Raw genomic sequence first — 21,384 nt, 5'->3', positions numbered from 1 at the left:
CAATGGCTACATGTTATGTTACATTGAATGCATTCTACCATAATCTGCTATTTCTTTAACACTCTTTTTTTTTTTTTTTTTTTTTTTTTTTTTTTTTTTAAATATTAGCTCTGACCCAGCCTAGAGCAGTGGTTTCCAAACGGAGTTGATTTTGCCGGGCCAGGAGGCATTTGGCAACGTCTGGAGACTTTTCTGGTCGTCTTAAGTGAGTGGGAGCCAGGGTGCTGTTGAACCCCTAGAGGGCACAGGACCGCAATGAAGAGTTCCATCAGGGTGACGTGGATGTAATGAGCCCACACGTCCCCCCTGCTTTGTGCACCTGCACACGTGTCTCCTCTGCTGGCTGCTGGGGCGTGACGCGTCATCCGGAGGGGTCGGTGTGGGGACCCCCCAAAGTGCCTTCTACGTTCAGTCCTCATCGGCTGTTGTTGTTGTCGTCATTTATATCATTACCCAGTGTAAGATATCTCCACATATTGAATGTCACAATACATATTCTGAGGTCCGTACTTGAAAAACGTTTGTTAAAGTCCGTGCACCAATGGAATGTTGGAGATCACAGTTACACGTGGAAACAGAAAGACCGGAGAGAAGCTTCATCTCAGTGTCTACATTCTGTTGGAAATCCTACTTTTCCTCCAAGGTTTCTGTGATGCCTGACGTCACCCTGCAGATGGGCTTTGCCCCAGCCTCCCTCCCGGGGCTCCCGTCCTGGACTCACCACCGACCGCATCTATTGCTTTGGGCAAATTGTCTCCGCTTGCTACACGAGTATGAACCTGTTCTACGATCGGGGCTATTTTAAATGGCTGTTGCAAGGAAAGCACTTTACGTAGTGCCCTGAAAGGCAACGGTTAACGGAGGAAAAGCACTTTACAGAACGCCCCAGTGTACGGTCAATTCTCAGTAAATGGTTTTGTTTTCGCCTTGTTAAGGCGAGATCCTGCCTCCCACACGCAGAGAAGTGGCCTCATCTTTGCCAGCGTCAGTGGAACCCTCTCTCGGCAAGGCTCTGACTCTGGACTGTGTGCCCGAGACCGCACCTCCAGCACTAGCAAGAAGGTAGAACAGCGGCCGAACGACGTTCACCAAGCAGGGACCGAGCGCCGCGCTGGGTGGTTTTGCAAGTAACAGCTCACTCACTTCCTACAGCAGCGGCGCCAGCCCAGGAGGAGGTACTGTTCTCCCATCTTGTGGATGAGGACACTGAGGCAACCTCTTCCCGGACACTTGTCCAACTTACGGAGCTGCAAGGCGCGGGCCGTGAGTCCGAGCCCATGAGTCTTCAGCGATTCTAACCGCTACGCCCTCTGACGGTTACCCTGCCTCCAAATGCACAAGTAGATGACCTTTCTTTCCTCGGCTCAAAGAAAGAACAACTCTCCAGGGCTGGCACCAGGAGGGACGCAGGCGATCAGCGAGCCGGACTGCTCGCGAGCCTGGGAGGGGAGTGAAGCCCGGGAACCAGCCACTTGCACACGTCCCTACAGCTAAGTGAGTATTAGCTTCGCAGCTGCAACCTAGGTCTGTCTAGTGTCAATCCTGCACCCTCTGCCTCCGTCTCTCGCACCCCACAACGACACGACCCATCGTCTCCCGTGCATTATTAATTTCCTATGCGGTTACGTTGTTTCTTAATACCCATGTCTCCCCAGTCAACCGTAGCCTTTCCATATGGAGTTTCAGATCCTATAAATTAAATGAGAACAGCATGTTACACAGGAATGAAGGAATGGTTGTTGGATTTTTTTATTTTTTTTTGAGATTACAGTGACTTCGACCCGTAGGTATTTATGGAAAAAACACTAGGATATTTACAAATGTGTTAACGCTGGAACTGTATTTTAATTGGTTTCATGAAAGAAAAGGACTTGGAAGCCCTGGGATTAATATAATTACTTTGCTAGAAACGATGAATTCTTGGCTGGCGTCTTCTGCAAGGGACCGGGTCTGTGAGCCCCTGCGAGGCTGGAGCCCTGGCGGAGAGAAGCCCGGGGCGGCAGAACCCTGGTGTGGCAGGGGGAGCATCTGAGAGAGACGCCAGGGCTCTGCGCTTGGGGACGAGACAGTTAAAGCCTCCCCGTGCGAGCCAGTTCTATCACACGGCGCTGGCGACAGGTCAACAGTCTGGCTGGAGCGCGGAAGGGGCTGATGATGCCAGGCGGTGCCAGGGACCCCGGGGAGCCCTAAAGAGGCTCCCCACGCCGGCTTTCCTTCTGCAGCCCGGGGATGTTCCGGCAACTGCCTCATGCAAGGAAACTGGGGCTGTGTCGCTGCTTTCCGGGCGAGCCACGCTGGAGCACTGACGTCCCCGGGCCGAGAGCCCACTGTGGCTGTGACAAAGGGACCCCGGCTGAGAGCCTGCGCAGGTGAGATGAGCCGGGCAGCTGCTGGCGGGGCTCCTGTCTCGGCCGTGGGCTTGGGGGAAGCGGGTGTGCGGGGTGAGATGACGCTCTCAGACAGCCGGATCGCTGCATGCCTTTGCCATTACCCTCATTGCTTTGTAAGAAGCAGGAGCGGGCTGATCCCGCACTTCGTTCGTTCGGAAAGCCGCCTAGAAATCCAGGGAGACGCTGTCCCAGAGCGTCTAGCCGCCGGGGAATTCTAGCTGGGGCGCTCCTGTGACAGCCACGGAGCAGTCTCACTGGCAAGCCCCCGGAGACTTCCCGAAGCCCCTCAGATCCACACCGGGCTCGCTGGTGAGCAGGGAGTGTGCTGGGGGCGCCCAGGGAGCGGGGTTCTAATCCACATCCCGTCCTGTAGGGAGCAGGGGGCGGCGTGGCACGGGGGGAGAGCACCACGCAACCTCTCGGGGTCGCCGCTCTCCGAAAAAGACGGTTAAATATCTGCCGCCACAGGTTTGGGCTCCTTGTGCCCCATTTGCCTCTGTTTGCTGAGCCTTCGGTGCCGGGACTGGTGCTCTGCACGCCTGCAAACCGTCCATGGACCGGCCGGGCTTTAGGACGGAAACAATGACAGCAAAAGATGGGTCCAAACTTGGAAAAGCCGCAAAGTCTCCCTGATAACCTCAGGGGAGCTCTTAGCCTTTCAGAGCATTTTTAAAAGAGCAGAGCAGAATTTTGTGTGCCGCTGAGTACATTGGTTAAGGTCCGAACCGCTGTGAGGTTAATGCGGGCGCTGTGGTAGGCGCCGTGGCCCCCGTGGGCCTGATGTGTGTCGGGTTAAGTGCGTCCCGGATGATAGGTCTGAGGCACAGACAGTAGACAGGAGCGAGCTCCGGGCTTTGGGATGAAGGCATTCTGGAAACAGCCTGGCCCAGTGGCTCATGGTGGCTGGATGGGTGTGAGACCGGGATCCATACCCGGCTGGGGGTCAACCTCCAAGATGCCCGATCCATTGGGTAGGCTCTGGCCTTAGGACGTGCTCACGATGAAGGAAATATCCTGATGCCAATAGCCAGAAGGCGACTGTTTTCTGATAAAGTGCCTCCGCTCTGTGTTCACAGATAGGTTCAGGATTCTTTCGGTGACCCTCTAGGCTGATTCCAGCCTCCTGGGCTCTGTTCTGTTGCACTTGTGTGCCCTCCGGGCCTCGTGTCCACAGACTTGCCAGCTTCACGCTTCCCACAGCACAGGATCATTGCTTCTGTTTTCCTCCCGGTTCCCTGATGTTATCTGTACTCTGTGTGGGCTCTGTGTGGGTCCAGCTCTGTGTGGGCTGGACCCGCAGCCTGTAACAACCCCTCCAGCAAAATGTGTGACTTCTCTTCATTGTTAAGACTCACTGTGGCTTCGTCCAAAAGGCATCCTTTTAGGTTCTTTTAAGGGTATCTCTTCTTACCCTGAAAGCTGCCTGTATTATTTCTATTACAGAACCTTGTATTGTAATTACCTGCACCCCCGCTAATCTGATACTGGACGGGAGGAGCTATGGCTTTGGCACCTGCTGTACTCAGAATCTGGGACACTGTAGGGAGAGTCTGGTCCAACTGCAGGCAGAAAGGGAGTGTCTATCTTCTGGAGAAGGCTCCAGAAGCCTCCAAGAGGCTTGTGGTCCTCCACGGCACTGGGAACCTGCAGAGAACCACAGTAAAACCTGGGGACCAAGGCAGGAAACCAGGGCTCGGATACCAGGAGTCAGGGGGCTCAGCTCCAAAGGCCGAGTGCAACAGGTGTGGGCAGAGAGGTTCAGCCGGGTTGACGACACCGAGAGCCTCCTTCCAGGCCCCACGACTGCCAGCTTGGTCTGTCCCCGACTGCAGAGGGTGGAGGCCAAAGAACTGAGCTAAAGATCGAAGCTGAGACTGAGCTGTACGGTGGCCAGTGGCAGTCATGCACTCCATGGAAATAAAGCACATTTTTTCAAGTAGTCATTACAACCTTGCTTTGCTCTCACATGACAGTGCCTTGTAACCAGCTTATATGGCTCTCACTTTGCCCCCGTCCCTCGTATGGACAGCGAGGAGACTGTCCCTGAGGGACCGGGGTACGCATACAGCTCTGCTCGTGAGCAAGGGCACCCGAGGGGACACAGCTGTCCCACGGCTCCGTCTGGATGCACTTTACTTCCCTCTCTCTGGGCAGAGCCCGCAGGAAAGACAAAGTTAGAACGCGGGATCACAAGCTGCGCCTGAGTCAGAACCTCGGCCCTGTGACACACACGTCTCAGACTGGTTTAGACAAGACCGGCCATTTGTCGGGTCGGGAGACCAAAAGGATCCAAGTGTGGATTTGCTTCTGTGCCAGCTGGATACGGGGGTTCAATGACGTCAACAGAAATTGGTGGGTGTTGACGTTTTGTTTTAATTATTCTCTGTTTCTCAAGTCTGCTTTATTCTGGGTTGATTTCATTCACAAAGAAACATTCCCCCGGCGGGGCCCAGATGATACCTCCAACAGTTCCAATGCGGAAGTAAAAGACCTCTTTCCCCAGAGACCAAGCAGAATCCCAGTGGCCTGTTTTTGGCCCCGTTGGCTCTCCAGGCCATTGCTAAGTGCGGCTAGGGTGCAGGGAATGTGGGCTTTGAGGCCCCCCCACCCCTGCCGGGCTGAGAATCACTCCCAGACCATCCCCCACTGACTCCAAGCTCACTGTCGAGCTGTGGGGGAAGAAGGGAGCTTAGCAGTTACCTGGTTAGCTTCTCCCAACTCAGTGTCTCAGCGGGGAAGGGGCTGTGAAAACACCATACACTTAACGATGGCAACTTTGAGAACGAAGAAAAAGATGAACATAAAAACCATGCGTTGTCCCCCACCAGTGTAGAGATAAGACCTCTCATCATTCACTCTTTCCCCATTTACAACGTTTTCTACGTAATTTGGGGGCGCTGGTGCGGCTCAGTCAGTAAGTGTCCGACTCTCGACTTCAGCTTCCATTGGGATTGGGATCGAGACCCTTGTCAGGCTCTGCACTGACCGCTGGGAGCCCGCTTGGGATTCTCTCTCTCTCTCTCCCTCTCTCTCTCTCTGTCCCTCCCGCATGCTCTGTCTCGCTCTCAAAATAAATAAACTTTAAAAAATAATGAAAAAATATGTTTTTTACATAATTTGACACCGATTTACAGTTTAAAGTCTTGACTTTTACCATAATCATTTTCTTTTGTCACTCAAAAATGTTTAAAAATATATTTTAGTGGGGCGCCTGGGTGGCACAGTCGGTTAAGCGTCCGACTTCAGCCAGGTCACGATCTCGCGGTCCCGGAGTTCGAGCCCCGCGTCGGGCTCTGGGCTGATGGCTCGGAGCCTGGAGCCTGTTTCCGATTCTGTGTCTCCCTCTCTCTCTGCCCCTCCCCCGTTCATGCTCTGTCTCTCTCTGTCCCAAAAATAAATACACGTTGAAAAAAAATTTAAAAAAATATATATATACTTTAGTGACAACATGACCTTCCCAGACATGAACATTCACCTTCATCTAAACTTCTTTTTTGGCCTGGAATCAATCCCTTCCTTTTATGGGTGAGGAAATTGAGATTGGGAGAAGGAAGCAATTTTCCTAGATTTGTAGCCACTGGGTCCTTTGATCCAGGTTCTTAGTGTATCATTTGCCTCCCGTCTTTTGCCCACATATCTGCAAGGATGATAAAGGGTTTATTTATTTACTTATTTTTTTTTTTATTTCTGGGGGGACTTCAAGAACTGAAGGACAAAGAGACACATCTTAGCAGAGTAAGGTTCTCCTTCTATCTGTGGAGACTGCCTGAGCTGTAAGAGGGCCCGTCAGGGGCCTGACCGGGATGACAGGTAGAAGGTGGTAACTAATGGGGGCAGTGAAGCTACAGTCTCCTAACCTGTGTAAAGGTGGAGGCTATTTTGCAAACACACGTTCTTTCTAGGGCGGTGCGTGGGCAGGGAAAGTTCTAGATCTTGCTCCTGCCTCCATATTTTCATTCACTGAACAAATGTTTATTGTGCACCTGCTCCGTGTCAGGCACTGTTCCGAGTGTTGAGAAGAAGCCTGAAAAAATACGGGCTGTGCTCTGGGGGAGCTCACATGCTATGCAGGGGAGGTGGGACAGAATGTTAGACAAAGAAACAAAGGAAAATAAAAAGGATCAGATGGTGATGAATAGTAAGCAGGGAATTAAAACGGAGAGCTCTGATAGAGACTGGGGAGTTGATTTTGGACTAAGCTGTCAGGAGAGGCCACTTAGGATGTGAGCATCGGGCTGGGGAGGGGGGAGAGTCAGTGCCAATGTCCCGGGACGGCCCATGCGGGGCCTGATTGAGGGGCAGAAGGAAGGCCAGCCAGCGTGACCGAAGCGGGGGGCGGGGGGACTCTGTGGATCGGCCGGTGCTCAGAGACAGGCAAGGCCAAGTGAGAGTGTGGTTTTGATTACAGTAAGGGGCTGCTGGGGAGTTTGGTGGCTGGACAGCACCGTGACGATCTGGTCCATGTTTGCAAGACCACACTGGCTTCTGCTGGAGAAAGGATGTGGGGGGTCAGGAATGGAAGCAGGGATACCGGAGGGGAAGCTGTCGTGGCGGGGCAGGCGGGAAGAGGTCGCGCCCTGAATGGCGGGGACACGTGGCTGGGACGGACGTGTTTCGCAGCCCACGGGAGCAGACCCCGGATGCGGAGCGGTGGGGTGTTTAGGGCAAGAGGACGATCAAAGACCCTCCCTGGTCTCGCTCACAACAACCCGACACCTATGGGTCGCCCCACCGCTTTTCTGCTTAATTGGCAAGAGGTGGACGGGTGGCGGATGACGTTCAGATTCAGACAAGCCCGCGGCTCGGACGGGGCAGGGGCCCAGGCGCTGAGGGGCGGAGCCCGGCACCACTCCATCCCTGGTGCCCAGTGCCACCACCACCCTGCGGCATTTGCGTGCGACCGACAGGGAATCTGCTGCCGGAACAATCCGAGAGCCGTTGCCCTCAAGGGCTGAGCGGACACCGTCCTGTCCGGGCGAGCCTCCTGCTCTGCGTGTCCTGGGTGCCAGCCCTCAGGGACGCCCCTGCCCTTGTGGCCCACGTCCCCCGCCCACCTCCTGTTGGCCACAAGATGAGCTGGAAAGGAGCAGTTAGATGCACGGGGGGGCGCTCCGGAGAGGAAGGGTCAGGCGGCAACTTGTCACCAAAGCTCCCACATGGCTTGAGTCATCCTAAGTCACGGTCAGCAAACCTCCTCCCGTGTGGTTCCCAGCAGGGAGCCGGGGACGGGGCCGGCCTGTGAGACGGTCCCACGGGGACCAGGTTACGTGTCGCAAAGGACACGCGGTCTGGGGGGAGCCTCACATCACAGCCCCGTGGTTGGCGGCGTTTGGCCTGAGCGCATGCCCCCCTCCGGCCCTCTGCTCAGCCTCGGCCTCCCTCCCGGACGCCCAGTTTCCGGCCTCCACCTGGAGGCCCTCCCTCCTCCCTGGGCTCTGGGTCTGCGCCGAGGTCCCTGGGGAGCTGACGCCTTCATGCTCCCTGCTGGCGGGGATTCTGGATTCGACAGCATCGCTTATTTATTCTCTGTATGGTGCGCAATCCTGTCATCTACAGTTGGCGGGACACTTTCTGGTGTACAAAACAAACATGTGCACGCACCACAAAGAGAAAGCACAGCGTGTTGTTTTTCCAGCCAGTGGCGGGTGGCAGGCGCTGAGCCACACTGGGGACTTTGGAGATGAGCCCAGGGGTCTCCGCGGCTCATGGCGTGCGGTGCGTGGGCACCTGTGTACTCGTTGTAGTTCTTTATTTTAAAGCAAGAAAGTCAGAGAGGCGATCTGAACGTTTTTGGCGGAATATTCCACCATAGAAGCAGAAGCTCATTAAAATTAGAATATGCAAAGGCAATGTTGATTTCAACAACCAGAAACCAAATCCGGGGCAAGCGGACACGGTATTTTCAGGATTAAAACTGGACGCGAGCTTAGACAGTGAGATGCTGTGGTCACGTCGAAGAGGATGACGCTTTGGGGTAAACCCACAGCAATTTAAACAACATCAGCACAGAGTGAAAAATTTTGCTGCATCTGGAATATCTGTCATGTAACTAAGGTCAAGATTATAGGTCGAATGGTACTTTGCGTGTTTTAAAATTTTACTCCAAGAATAACAGTATCAAATATTAAATATTCATGGTGGCATCTTTCATTTTTAAAGCGATTTTTATTTGTCACTTATTTTGGGTTCGTGCATCTTTGTTTTAGCATTTTTTTTTTTAATTATCAAACATTTGTATTAGGTAGAGATCATTTTTCATGTTACTGAAATGTATAATCTTTCTCATCATATGGATTCCTAATAACAAATCATGTATTTATTATAATATATGTTTAACAGAAAGTCCCTCTTAATATAACCCAATCACAGAAAAATGACTCACCGTTTATTATTTTGGACACTCACTGAAAACCACACGAATACAGTGTTGTAAAAAAAAAAAAGTACAGAATAACTTACGGTTTCAGGAATACGTTAGAATTTCTGGAAATTTCAGGATCTGTTTCCTGAGCCTGGGAGATTTACGTCCCATGGGAATTTGGAAGCACTAAAATGAACTCCTAAGGCAGAGTGAGGGATCTGTTACAAATCTAAGGCTTGACAGCTGCAGGAGCAAGGTGGGGGAAAGCCAGTAATGTGGCCCGAGGTCTGTGGTTGGAGACAATGTGTCATTTCAGATGGGTCTGGAAGGATCGGTAGTTGCTCATTAGGCAGAAAAGAAGAGAAGTATGTTGCATCCTGTACAACAAGCAAAAGCCTGAACCAACGAGTAAATAGTATGTCCAAAACAGCAGGAATCAGGAGGAAAAACAGGAACCTCTGCCCAGTGTTACGAAACTTACGACCCTAGAGGAAGCCAGGCACTGATGCGTGCGGGGGTGGGGCGGGGGAAGTAGGCCAGGCCTTGGGAGTCGGATTTGAGCCCGAGTGTGTGCCCTTCTCTGCTCTCCTCCGCTGTGTCCCTTGCAGCTTCTCCTCCTCTTCCCAGGAGCCCCCACCTGCCTCACACCTCCTCCAGGAAGCCTCCCCTGCCTCTCCAGCCCCGTGGGCCCACTCCTCTCAAACTTCTTCCCATGTCCTCCTCCTCCTCTGAATGCTGTCCCGACTCCAGCAGCCAGAACTTGCTCCTTGAGGTGTGAGAGCACCTAGGGGCTCGTGGGAATGTAGATTCTCGGGCCCCCGAGTTACCAAATCAGAATCCGCCCTCCGGTGAGATTCTGGAGCGACGTGAATGCACGCTGCAGTTAAGGAGCCTCTGGTCTCGCCCCACCACACCCCTTCCCTGGGTAAAACAGATCGGGCGTCAGCAGGGCGGGGACCTGCCAGTGTGGCCGGGACGTGGCGGGGCCGCTCTCCCGGCCTGGAGGGTGGCAAGTGGACAGCGAGTGCCCCCAAACCGGCGTGCACACGGGACTTGCACTTGGGATACTGATGCTGGACCTCTTTCTCAAAAATCCGATTGAACTGGGCTGCACACATAGGTGCTATTAGTTTCCAGATGATCCTAATGTGCAGCCAGAGTGGACCCACTTGTGGCCATCGCGTGGAAAGTTCTGGTCCCCAAGTGGATCCAAGGATGAGAAGCCCATGCCTGGCTGGCAAAGGGTATCAGGGCACCAGAGCATGTGGGTCTCTGGGCTCTCTCTGGGGAACCTGGGCCCAATGAGTAGCTCCTGGGGAGAGCCAACATGGGGACCCTATCTGTGGAGTGGATCTCTCCAGAAACCTCCCTCGGGTGTGTGAGGAATGATTCTTTTTGCTCTGCACTAGACAGCACGAGCCCTGACAGGTGTGGGAAGCCCACCCAAGGGCTGGGGCAGCTGGCCTTGGAGCTGGGGCGGGGTGGGGGGGGTTGCACAGGAGGCACGGAGGGGAATCCCAGCTGCTTTCCTTGGGAAATAAAATCCCCGTGGCCAGGCCCTGCCTTTCACGCCTCATTTTTGCCGTTCTGTGTCTCAGAATTCACACTCTCACCAGAGGGAGTTTCACGTGGCCCTGGGCACGCATGCACAGACCCACACACACGTGCACGTGCAGGGCACTTTTCTTCCGGGCCCGTCTTCACACACCTCTGTCTGCTTCGTCCGACCTTTGTCCGCCTCCTTCATTCGTAGCCCAGACATAAAATATCCCAGCTCTCTGCCGGGGTTCCCTGCTCTACCCAGTGGGCTCAACATTCCTCCTCTGTGCCACCGAGATCATGACCTGAGAAGTCGGCTGCTTAACTGATTCAGCCACCCGGGCACCCCATCCTTACTTTGTATCTTATTCTTTCGTATTTTCTTACCTCGTGGCCGTTGTCCATGTTACTAACAGGTGACTCTGGGAAAAGGCCCAGCTACAACGTCTATAAACCGGCATGGAGCATTCAGATTCAATTAAATTGTTTCAATACTTGCTTACTTAGCCAATGTGCATTAAGCCCCTTGATATCAAGACGTGGTCTAGGCCGCTAAAAGACACCCAGGAAGGGTGGGGGGTCACAGTCTCCATCCCAGAGAAGGGCCTGATTCCCCCGACAGAGAGGCCATCCGGGCTCTTCCAGTGATCCTTTTCTGGATAGCTAGACGAGTTTTTTTTCTCTTTTTGTTTTCATTTACGTACAAGGCAGGGGCGCCCGGGTGGCTCAGTCGGTTAAGCATCTGACTCTTGGTTTTGGCTCAGGTCATGATCTCACGGTTTGTGAGTTCAAGCCCTGCATCGGGGTCCGTGCTAACAGCACACAGCCTGCCTGGGACGCTCTCTCTCCCTCTCACTCTCTGCCCCTCCTCTGCTCTCTCTGTCTCTCAAAATAAATTTTAAAGAATTTTAATGAATCCAAGGCAAAAGATACTGTCTACATAGGCCCATTAGTTACATGTTCGTGTGATGTTTTAGGTATAAAATGTTCATGCTCGTCTGTGCAAGCTGGTGGCTTTTTGGTTTTTGGGTTTTTTTGTTTTTCTTTGCACTAAATTTGTACAACTGGACGCTTGAATGCCCCTGCGCACAGCGCCTTGCTTACTGAATCGAAGCCTGTCACCTTCAGTTTGTGAATTGGGTGTGCGTATTATTTCTGGGCCAAGAGCCTAAGGCAAGGGCTCCTGTAACCCCAGACCTGAGCAAAGAAAAGTGGTCCCTGAGAAACGTGGCCACTTCGGCACAGAGGGTCCCAAACTCAAGTAGCCACGCAGGCAAAGGCAGGTGGCACAAAGTGGGGAAGCAGGCCAGGTGCAGAGCCACGGGGAACCGCTGAAAACCCATGTTCTAGGACTCCACGGAAAGCCAGAGATCTGGAACGGAACATGTAGCCTCCTGGCTTTGGCAGCCCTTGGGCACACCACGTAAGACCCTACCTCTGTGGGCTGGAGGCGGCTCGAGGGCCCCAACGTTGTCACATCTGCTTGGTACCGTTAGCGGGGAGTAGATGTCTCTTGCTGGGAACCCCTGCCCCAAATCCAAACTCAGAACTGTGTTGTGCGGTTGGCTCAGTGGTTTGAAAGTCAATAAACATCATCCGTGTGAACGGAGCATCTCTGAGAGGTGTCAGCCCGGTTTTCCGCAGACCTCACCCCTCCCTGTCGTCTGGCACGCCCCATCCCCCACCGCTCCCTGCACCCACGGATGTTACCTGCCTGTCCCTTGTAGGCTGCACATCTTTAACTATGTTTACAAATAGACACACATGCTAACCTCTCGTCTTTCGCGGGTTTACGATCTCATTAGAGACCTGGGACGGAAGATCGGGTAACGAGGCGGAACGAAGCAAAGTGTTATCAATGACACGCAGGCCCGGCGGCCTGGCGTGTTGGTCCACCACGGGTTCCCTGCCCTGGAACGTCTGACTTCTGGTCTGTAACCCGTCGTGAGTTGTGACATTAGAACCAAAATACGCCAGACACTGACTCTAGTGCCTGACATGTAATCGGAACTAATTCTTGGGGTATTATTTTATGAGGATTATTTTTACTAGACTAGCCTGCGTCAGTAGAAACCAATACAGAGGGAAACAGCCTTGGCCTCGCTCAATGCAGAAAGGCTTAGATGCATAAACCCACATGGCCCCTTAGCAGTGTTTCTTATATACAAACAGAATGGAGGTGGAATTCTAAAGCCCCAATTAAGTGGAAAAGGTCGCTTTCCTTGGTAACAATAGGCCAGGGCGAAGCAACAACAAAAAAAAAGCTACTTAGTTTGGGAACCTTTGTTCGAAAGAATCCTGTGCAAAAGCCCCCCTCGGAACCTTCTGAATGGGGACCGAACCAACCTTCTTAATCCTCTGCCTGTCTCACATAGGGTTAATTCAATGCTTGGGAGGAGGTGGGTCCCCCTTTTGTGGCAAGAGCTGGTCACAAAACAAAAACCAACTGCCAGGCTCCAGAGGGGTTTCTGGCTCGCACTCTGGGCTGAAACAAACATTGCCGTTCACCTCCCTTCTCGGCCCGGAGGGGGCGGAGGGCAAGCTAACCCTTCGGAAGGCACAGAATGTGCTGGAAAAGGTGAAAGTTCCATTGCCCGTTGCAAGTTCCAGCTGGAGTGCAGACCCCAGGCTCTGCCCGCCTCGGTGTCCCTTGTGGGGGGTGTGCGTGCGTGGGGGGAGGGCCCTTCAGGCGCCCCGCCCCCACCCCAGCAACAGCAGGCTATCAAACTTTGGGGGCCTGGGGACTTTGGACCCTGGTTTGGAGCAATACTACACTGAAGGCTGCCCCGACCCCAGTCCTGCCATGGAATTTTCTGTAGTTACGCGTGGCTTCCCAGGTAAACACCCCCGAAAAGAAGTCGCAGGCGGGAATTGAATCAGACCCTCAGCGTTGTTGGCGATGAACCAGTTTGCTTGATTAGACGATCACAATCACGTCACCGAAAAGCCTAACCTTGTGGCCCGGAATTGAGGGTTCACCTCGCTTTCACGGGTCCTTGGCGGAAGCTCCTCATGAACTATGACGTTTTCTTAGGTGTTGCACGTGACTTTAGACCAGTTGGCATCACGAGAGACAGGGGCTCTCAGCGCCATGCCACGTGTCCTGGGGCAGACTGTCGGGCTCCTCTGGGCCTCTGCTTCCTTTCGGTAAAATTCGTACGGTTTTGCCCATCTGGGAGTTTAGCCTGAGACTCGAATGGGATCGTCGTGGCCACATCCCCAACATGCCGGTGTGCGAAGCCTCCCGCTCACGCACCTGCACGCGTGATCTTCTCCCCTACGTGGGCCTGAGAGCGGACGATGCCAGTAACTTTTTCTAGTTGGGTGTGAAGGGAAGGAGGTCCTCGAAAGCCTTCGGTCGCAGTGAGCACGTCTCCGCCAGCCTGACCACGGGCTCCCCAGGGCTGCTGCCTCACCTGCAGTCAATCCTCTCTCCCGGCATCGGTGACTCTAGGTCCCCGTGCTGCTGCGCTGGCCTTCTTCCCAGGGAGCAGTGAGACCCTCCTGGGGCGGGGGGACCGCCTGGTGCATCGCAGTGCTCAATCTGAGATCACCCTAGGAAAGCAAGGATGCTTGCCTTCGAAAAACACTCTTTTCAGGGGCACTGGGGTGGCCTTGTCGGTTCAGCGCCTGACTCCCAATTTTGGGTCAGGTCATGATCTCACCGTCCGTGAGTTCGAGCCCCACATCGGGCTCTGCGCTGACAGTGAGAAGCCTGCTTGGGGTTCTCTCTCCCTCTCTCTCTGCCCCTCCCCTGGTCATGTGCTCTCTCTCTCTGTCTCTCTCTCTCTCTCTCTCTCTCTCAAAGTAAATAAATAAACTTAAAAAAAACCCACAGTGATATCAACAATGAAAAAAAAACTGACCTTGGATATTTATTCCTTAGTACAAGTTAGGTTAAGATGTCTGTTCTTTCTGAAATAATTTGCAATTTCTAGTTGTTCGTATGTACCAAGTGCTCTCCTGCCCCGGGGCCTTTGCACTTGCCACTTCTTCCTTGGGAGATGCAGTTCCCCTGGACGTCTGCTTTGTGGTCTCCCTCCTCCCTGTCACTATGGATCAGGTCTCCCGGCCACCGTGTTTATCATAGTATTTGCTGCTTCCCTCCACACACAACCCATCCCACCTCCCTCTTAATTTTTACCCAAAGCCCTTACCACGATCTGACTCACCATATGCTCTGCTCTTTATTTGTTCGTGATGCCCTTTTCGACTGTATGCTCCGGAGGACGCGCATGCTTGTCTCTTAGGCACTGCCGACAGCATGTGGCATCTAATAAGCAGAGAGTAAATATCTGTTGAATGAATCATCGGAGTCCACTGTGGATCGAAAGCTCGGAGTTTTTCCTGTTGGTCACACACAGTGCTCTTTGCAGGGGGACATCGGCTGCCCCACTCGGGTCCGCCCCAGAGACCAGGGTGGACTGGCTCCTTGGGGGCCTCTTCCCAGCAGACGGAGTGGGTGGTGAGGTGGCCCCAAGTCCTTGGTGGAGGTCACACCGTGCCAGGAGGGTGGAGGGCGTCTGCAGGTCTGAGGGCTGCTCCTCTGCCCTCTCCCACACCTGGTGGGATTCTGCCCTGCAATCTCTTGACTTCGGGAAGTTTTATTTCCCCATCTGAAAAGTTAAAACAAGGAAGTCTACCTGGCTGGGTTTTTATAAATGGTTATGGACTGTCTTCTAAGAAATTAGAAACTCTTTTTTTAGAGAAACAGAGGGAGGGAGAGAGCGGGGAGGGGCCGAGAGAACGGGAGACAGAGGATCCGAAGCAGGCTCTGCACTGTCAGCAGAGACCCCCATGCGGGGCTCGAACTCACAAACGGTGAGATCACGACCTGAGCTGAAGTCAGATGCTGAGCTGACTGAGCCCCCCCGGGAGCCCCATTTTTTTGAGAGACGGAGGTGGGGGAGGGGCAGCAGGGGAAGAGAGAGTCTTAAGCAGGCTCCACACTCAGCACGGAGCCTGACTTGGGGTTCGATCCCACAGCTGCGTGGCTCGATCCCACCACCCCGCCATCATGACCTGAGCCAAAATGGAGAGTCAGAGGCGCAAGCGACTGAGCCGCCCAGACGCCCCAGAAATTGGACACGCTTCCATTTCTCCCGGCACATAGTAGGCCTTTCAGATCGGCAGGCACCGTGGGTGTGAATGTCTCCACAATGAGCGTGAAAGTGGCCGGGAGTGATGGCCCCAGGGGCCTCCTGCACCTGCTGTTTCCTGGCAACTCTGGAGGAAGGCGCAGTGTCCTGGGCAAAGCCCAACCCTCGGACCAGCACAGATCACTGGCAGGCTGTGTGCCTCCCCCCTTGGGCTCACCTCTGCACCTCCGCTTGTCCTCTGGGAAAATGGACACATGAATCAGGACTTCAGGGAGGAAGCGTCCTGAGCCCAGCTCAGCAGCCCCCACGCGGCGACCTGGGCACAGCTCGGCTCCTTTCTGTGGGTTTTGCAGCAAACACGCTGTTAGTCCCCATCCCCCCCTCGCCTCCACACCTCCAGCCTTCCTGCCAGTCCTATTTTATTTTATTTTATTTTATTTTATTTTATTTTATTTTATTTTATCTTATCTTATCTTATCTTATCTTATTTTTTATTTAGCTATGAAAAAACTATCTGTGAAACGTCTCCTCTTGAAGGGTATTTTCTCAGGCTTCGTGGTGAGGGCACAAAGCTCTGGAGTTCAATATTTCCAAGCTGAAAGGTGAGACATTTATACAGATGGTGACCAGCTTGGGCATCTCTGTTCGGTGTCAGAAAGTGCTGCAAATATCCGAGGTCGGAGGGAGGAAGGAGAGCCATTTCCTCCCACGGGAAAAAGAGAAAGCTTGAAATTCACTGAGCTTTTTTTTTTTTTCTAACCTTTTGTTTTTAACTTTTTAAAATTTTTAAATTTTGAGATAGAGAGTGTGAGCAGGGGAGGGGCAGAGGGGAAAAGAGAGAGAGAGAGAGAGAGAAAGAGAGAATCCCAAGCGGGCTCTGGGGTCAGCATGGAGCCTGATGCAGGGCTCGTCCTGGGATCATGACCTAAGGCAAAATCAAGAGTCAGCTGCTCAACCCACTGAGCCACCCAGGTGCCCCCAAAATACCACTTAGCTTTTCACAAAAAGGCACGGAGGAACTTCAATTTTTTTTTAATGCTTTTATTTATCTTTGAAGGAGAGAGAGACAGAGCATGAACAGGGGAGGAGCAGAGACAGAGGAGACACAGAATCGGAAGCAGGCTCCAGGCTCTGAGCTGTCAGCACAGAGCCCGATGCGGGGCTCGAACTCATGAACCGTGAGATCGTGACCCGAGCTGAAGTCGGATGCCTAACCGACTGAGCCACCCAGGCACCCCAGCATGGAGGAACTTTAAATGCATTGTACCAAGTGAAAAGAGCCAATCGGAAAGGCTACATACTGTAGGAGTCGAAGTATAGGACATTCTGGAAAATACAGAACTATGGAGACGGTAAAAAATCAGGGGTTGCCGTGGGCCCAAGGGGAGCACAGCAGATTTTGAGTGCAGTGGAGCTAATCTGTAGGTTACTGTAATGGTGGTTACATCTCATACATTTGTGCAAGCCCACAGAATGAACACCACCAAGAGTAACACTAACGTCAACTGTGTACTTTAGTTAGTACCAAGGGACCAGTAGTGGTTCATCAGTTGTAACAAAGGGAGCACAGTAACGCAAGATGTTGATGTTAGTAATGGAGAAAACTGTTGGGGGACAGGAAGCGATAGAGGGGAAGGCTCTGTGGTATCCCCTCGATGTTTCTGTTAGCCTAAAGTCTATGGATTCAAGTACAAACAGTCACACGCGCGCGCGCACACACACGCACACACACACACACACACACACACACACACACCCCAGTTCAAGAAAGCAGGTTCACTAGACAGGATAAGATTTAAGCAGGTGGAGTTCAGAGGTGAACCCCCGACACCCCAATGCTTCTGGGCCACGCCGGGATGGCGTCTGTAAGGGGCAGAGCTTTGACCCACTTCCCTCTTGGATAATGAACCAGCCATAGGTTTGGAACATTCTAGTGTCAAACAAGAATAAATGAGAAGCTCGAGCACCGGTGCACTGCCATGGGGGAGCGAGAAAAAGGTTTTCGACCAAACTCGTTTAAGTCTTGGGTCTGCTGTCTATCAGCTGTTTGTCCTCGAACAACTCACACCGTGTCTCTGGGCCTCTGTCACCATTTACATTTGACCAAACGGAGTTCATTGGTCAAGTGCGATGATATCTATCTATCAGAGGGTGCTGTGAAGACTAATGAAATCTGTGTCCGTACCCAGAACGGCGCTCGGTACCAAAGGTCGGCTGCTATTTCTTTTTTCTTTTTTCTTTTTTCTTTTTTCTTCCTTCCTTCCCTTTTAGTGGCAGGAGAAAAAGTGAATGGGAGGAAGCGGTGTCTCTCTCGTGCGCGAGGCTGGAGGGAGGGACTTGACAATGGGTCCCTGTACCTGAGATTTGCAGGCATCCCACCTGGTGGCTGCCATGCGGGGTTTCCCGTGTCCCATTTCCGTCTCTGTATTCAGTGGTGTTCGTTTCTAATGACTCTATCCTACTGACCCGTATGCTGATGTCATAGTTTCAGCCAGCATGGACTTTGCTCCCAGATCTCTGCTTCCCCTTGGCCCCTTAACCGTATCATTCCTCGTGGCGACTGCTCTATTGTGAGGCTGGGGAGGCGTTCACCAGCGTCCCTGAAAAGATACCCAGGAAACAGCCCCCCGCTGAGATTTCCACTTGGCACCCCAGCAGGTGGCCTTTGAGGTCAGGGTCCCGCACCCTGTTCTCGAGGACCAGAGGGCACCAGGCTTTTAGAGGCGCCAGAGCCCAAGCTCGTGCTTAGGGGTGCAACCCTGTTTCTGGCCGGTGGTCACAGAGCTCAGGCAGCCTCACCACCCTGCTCTCCTCCCAACTTGGACTCTCCCCTCACCTTGTATAACCCCCTCCCCGTGACTGCGGATTGCGGAGCAGGGATCCATGGCCCAGCGCCTGAGGAAGTCATTGCAAGTGGGGAGTAGCCGTTCAGTTACTTAACGGCCCGCACAGTCCCTGAGCTGCTGGGGATCGAAGAGGAAAAAGAATCTCAAATTGAGCAAGGGTTCCTCGAATGAGCCCACCCTGGAGGTGACCGATGGTGACTCTGCCGTGGCTCCAGTTGTGGGGGCAGCTCCTGCCAGGGCCATTTCCCTTGGCGGTCACGGGGCGGAGAAGGGGTGGTGTGAGCGAGCGGCGGGGCAGGGGTGGGGGGCACAGAGGCAGGGGCCGGTGGCTTTCTCCCAGTACGTTCGCAGGCGGCCTCCCGGGGAGGGGCTTTCGTTTCGGCAGAGTCTGCACCCCCACCCCCCCCACCCCCCCGATCCGAGAGGTCTGGCAGATGTGTTCAGTTAGAGAAACACGATCGAGCGGGAACCCTTTCCCTGTAAATCCCACCCAGATGCTCCTGGGCCGACCGCGGTGGCCGCACAGGGTCCTTCTCGAATGTCCAAATCCCTGTGCTGGCTTGTCTACAACAGATGTTCCCTTGACTCCTGTGACATTAATTTACAAACTTCACATACGCTGAGCTGCGGGCCCCACCCTGCTGCATATGCTTTGCACGCTGGTGCCCAAAAAGCACAGTTTTATGGGTCTGTAGAAACTCTGTGCTGTTCTGTTCTTGCTTTCCACGTGATTCTGCTGTCTTTTTCCCAGCAGCGTTTTAGGCTTGTCCTCGAACATCACAGATGGAAGCAGCCACCCCAGAGCCTCCCCACCCCTCCTCCCAACACCTGCCAGGGGAGGCAATGAGTGGCACAGAGAGGCCGTGTGTCCCCGGGATTGCCACATTCGGTGACCGGCTCACGCCCAGGGCCCGATCCTACCTTCCGATCCATGTAGGACCCTTTCTGTCTCAAACCCTGATTCCCGAGAAGATCGCCGTTTTACAGACAACACATTTTAAAAACAAACGGTTCAGCGATGTTTAATATTTTTGTCTCTTTTAAAGGATTATATTCGAGCAGGTGTAGATTCACAGAGAATTGAGGGAAAGGTACAGAGAGTTCCCACACATTCCCCTGCCCGCCCCCCCCGCCTCCCGCATTGTCACCACCCCCACCGGAGCGGGACATTCCTTACAAACCACGGTTATACCCATGACACGTCAGTATCGCCCAAAGTCCAGGTTTACTTAGGGTTCCCTGTTGGCGTTCGTTCTGTGGGTTTGGGCAAATGTATAATGACAAGTGCCCACCATTATGGTGCCACCCGGAGTAGTTTCCCTGTCCTAAGTCATCCTCTGTGCTTTGTGTGTTTGTCTCTCCTCTCCCCAGACCCCGGCAACCACTGATCTCTTTACTGTCCCTCGTTTAATACTTCTGAGGTTAAACTGTTACCCCCGGAGGTCATAGGAGTAAAGAGCTAACCATCAAAGCTGAGGAGGTTGGGTCTGGCTGGGTGTCCACTTTCGGAACAGAAGCATTTCAGAAAAGCCTTGACCACACCTTTCCTGTGAGTAACCAGATGATGTTTGTGTCCGTGGATGTGGCTCAGTCATGGCTTCCGAGGACAGCTGCCCTTGTGGGCACTGTCCAGAGTGTTCTCCTCCGACATCCACTCCATTCCCACTTCGGCACATATCCCCAGCTCGGGGGCCTGGTGCTCTCCTAACTTACGTCTGGCTTCCCGGGGCTCCCTCACTGGATCTGCCCCCTCGGAGCAGGACCCGGCTGTCTTGTCGCCCAGGGTTCCCAGCACGGAGGACAGGGTCCGATTTACAGCAGGTGCTCACCAGATAATTCTTCGAGACAAAAACAGGTGTCCTATCTCATGCGTAACGCTTTGTAACCCAGAGCTCCAAAGTATTATCTTGGTGTTTCTCAATCTTTGGGGGACATGGAGGGCACCTGAGAAGCCAGGTTCGCCAGCCTCGCCCACAGGGGCTCTGAGAGCGTCCGTGGTCTGCGTTTCAACCCAGGCCGAGGTCGCTGCAGGAAGCCTCAGAGAAGGACCTAGCAAGACTGAATGCTTCAGGGGAGGGGCACTGTCCATGCTTGTCTGTGCTCAGTAACCGCGGGATGCGTCTGGGCCACACGGGGATGTGTCGATGATCTCATGGGTGATAAGCCACAGAAGTCTCGTCCTCAGATGTGAAGGCTGGTCCAGCGCGGCCCTTCCCCGGCTGATGGAACTTGAGCAGATGGCCTCCCTGCCCTGAGCCTGCTTCCGCATCGATGGGGACATCGGCCTACGTGAAGGTCTTTTTCAGTCCTCACTAGGCTGTGAGATGAAGCGTCTAGGGACCGTGTGCGGGCAGCTGCAGGTATGTGCCTGTAACCGGCAGGAAGGGGCGGAGGAGACCACAGGGGACCCGCTGCCCCGCGAGCCGCTCTCTGGAGGAACCCTGTTCCGGCCACCAGCCGCCCCTCGCTCAACCACGTGCAGGGCTCCCCCCACACAAGGGGAAGCGGAGCCCAGCAGGCCTTCCTTTCCCTGTTCTCCTCGCTCCCGGCACGTTAGCCTTTGTGGGTCTACACCCTCGCTGGACTCAGCCTGCGCTCTTGGGGTGCTTCAAGCCAGACGGGTCGTGGACACTGCGTGAGACCGGGCATCGAAACGCTCAGATTCTAGTCTGGCTCCGCCGCTGACGAGCTTGGGGCGGGTGACGTCACCTGTCTGACTACAGTGTCCCAGGTACACGGGTGGGGGGGGTGGTGCATATTCGTGGCTACGAGCCTGGAGCCTAGAGAGCCCAAATCAGGATCTTTTGGGCCAAATGCACAGAACGAGGTTCTAACCTCAGGGCTGCTGAGACAGGGGGTCTGGAGCCAGGTACAGACACAAGAAATCGGGGGCAGAGAGCACTCTGTAGGGGAGTCTGAGGTCCTCAAGGGCTTTCCTGGCGCTCGGCTACAGTGTGTCCCTCATTAATCCACACGGCGCCGCTCACCTCTTAACCTGCCCCCGGCACCGAATAGGCAGCCCGCTTCGCGTGGGTGCAAACACTCCCTCCTGTTGGTGTTTGCTTGTGAAATTGAGCTTTTGCCATCGGCGGTCTTTTCCTGCTGTTTGGGCATCAAAGCACGTGAACCACCATTAACAAGAGGGACCG

At 53.8% G+C, this 21,384-nt stretch overlaps 1 long non-coding RNA gene across 1 annotated transcript in view; it reads left to right on the top strand.

The window, feature by feature from the left end:
• The first annotated feature begins 354 nt into the window (after positions 1 to 354).
• Positions 355 to 21,384, top strand: part of LOC123384643 — a 91,517-nt gene continuing 70,487 nt past the window's right edge. The window contains exon 1 of the long non-coding RNA XR_006596058.1: positions 355 to 2,369. This is a non-coding gene — a long non-coding RNA (uncharacterized LOC123384643). The remainder of the gene's footprint in view (positions 2,370 to 21,384) is intronic.

This window comes from Felis catus, chromosome A3 (assembly GCF_018350175.1).
Source record: "Felis catus isolate Fca126 chromosome A3, F.catus_Fca126_mat1.0, whole genome shotgun sequence".
NCBI lineage: Eukaryota > Metazoa > Chordata > Mammalia > Carnivora > Felidae > Felis > Felis catus.
The sequence above is the reverse complement of the archived record's forward strand: the minus strand, read 5'-3'. Positions and strand labels throughout refer to the sequence as shown.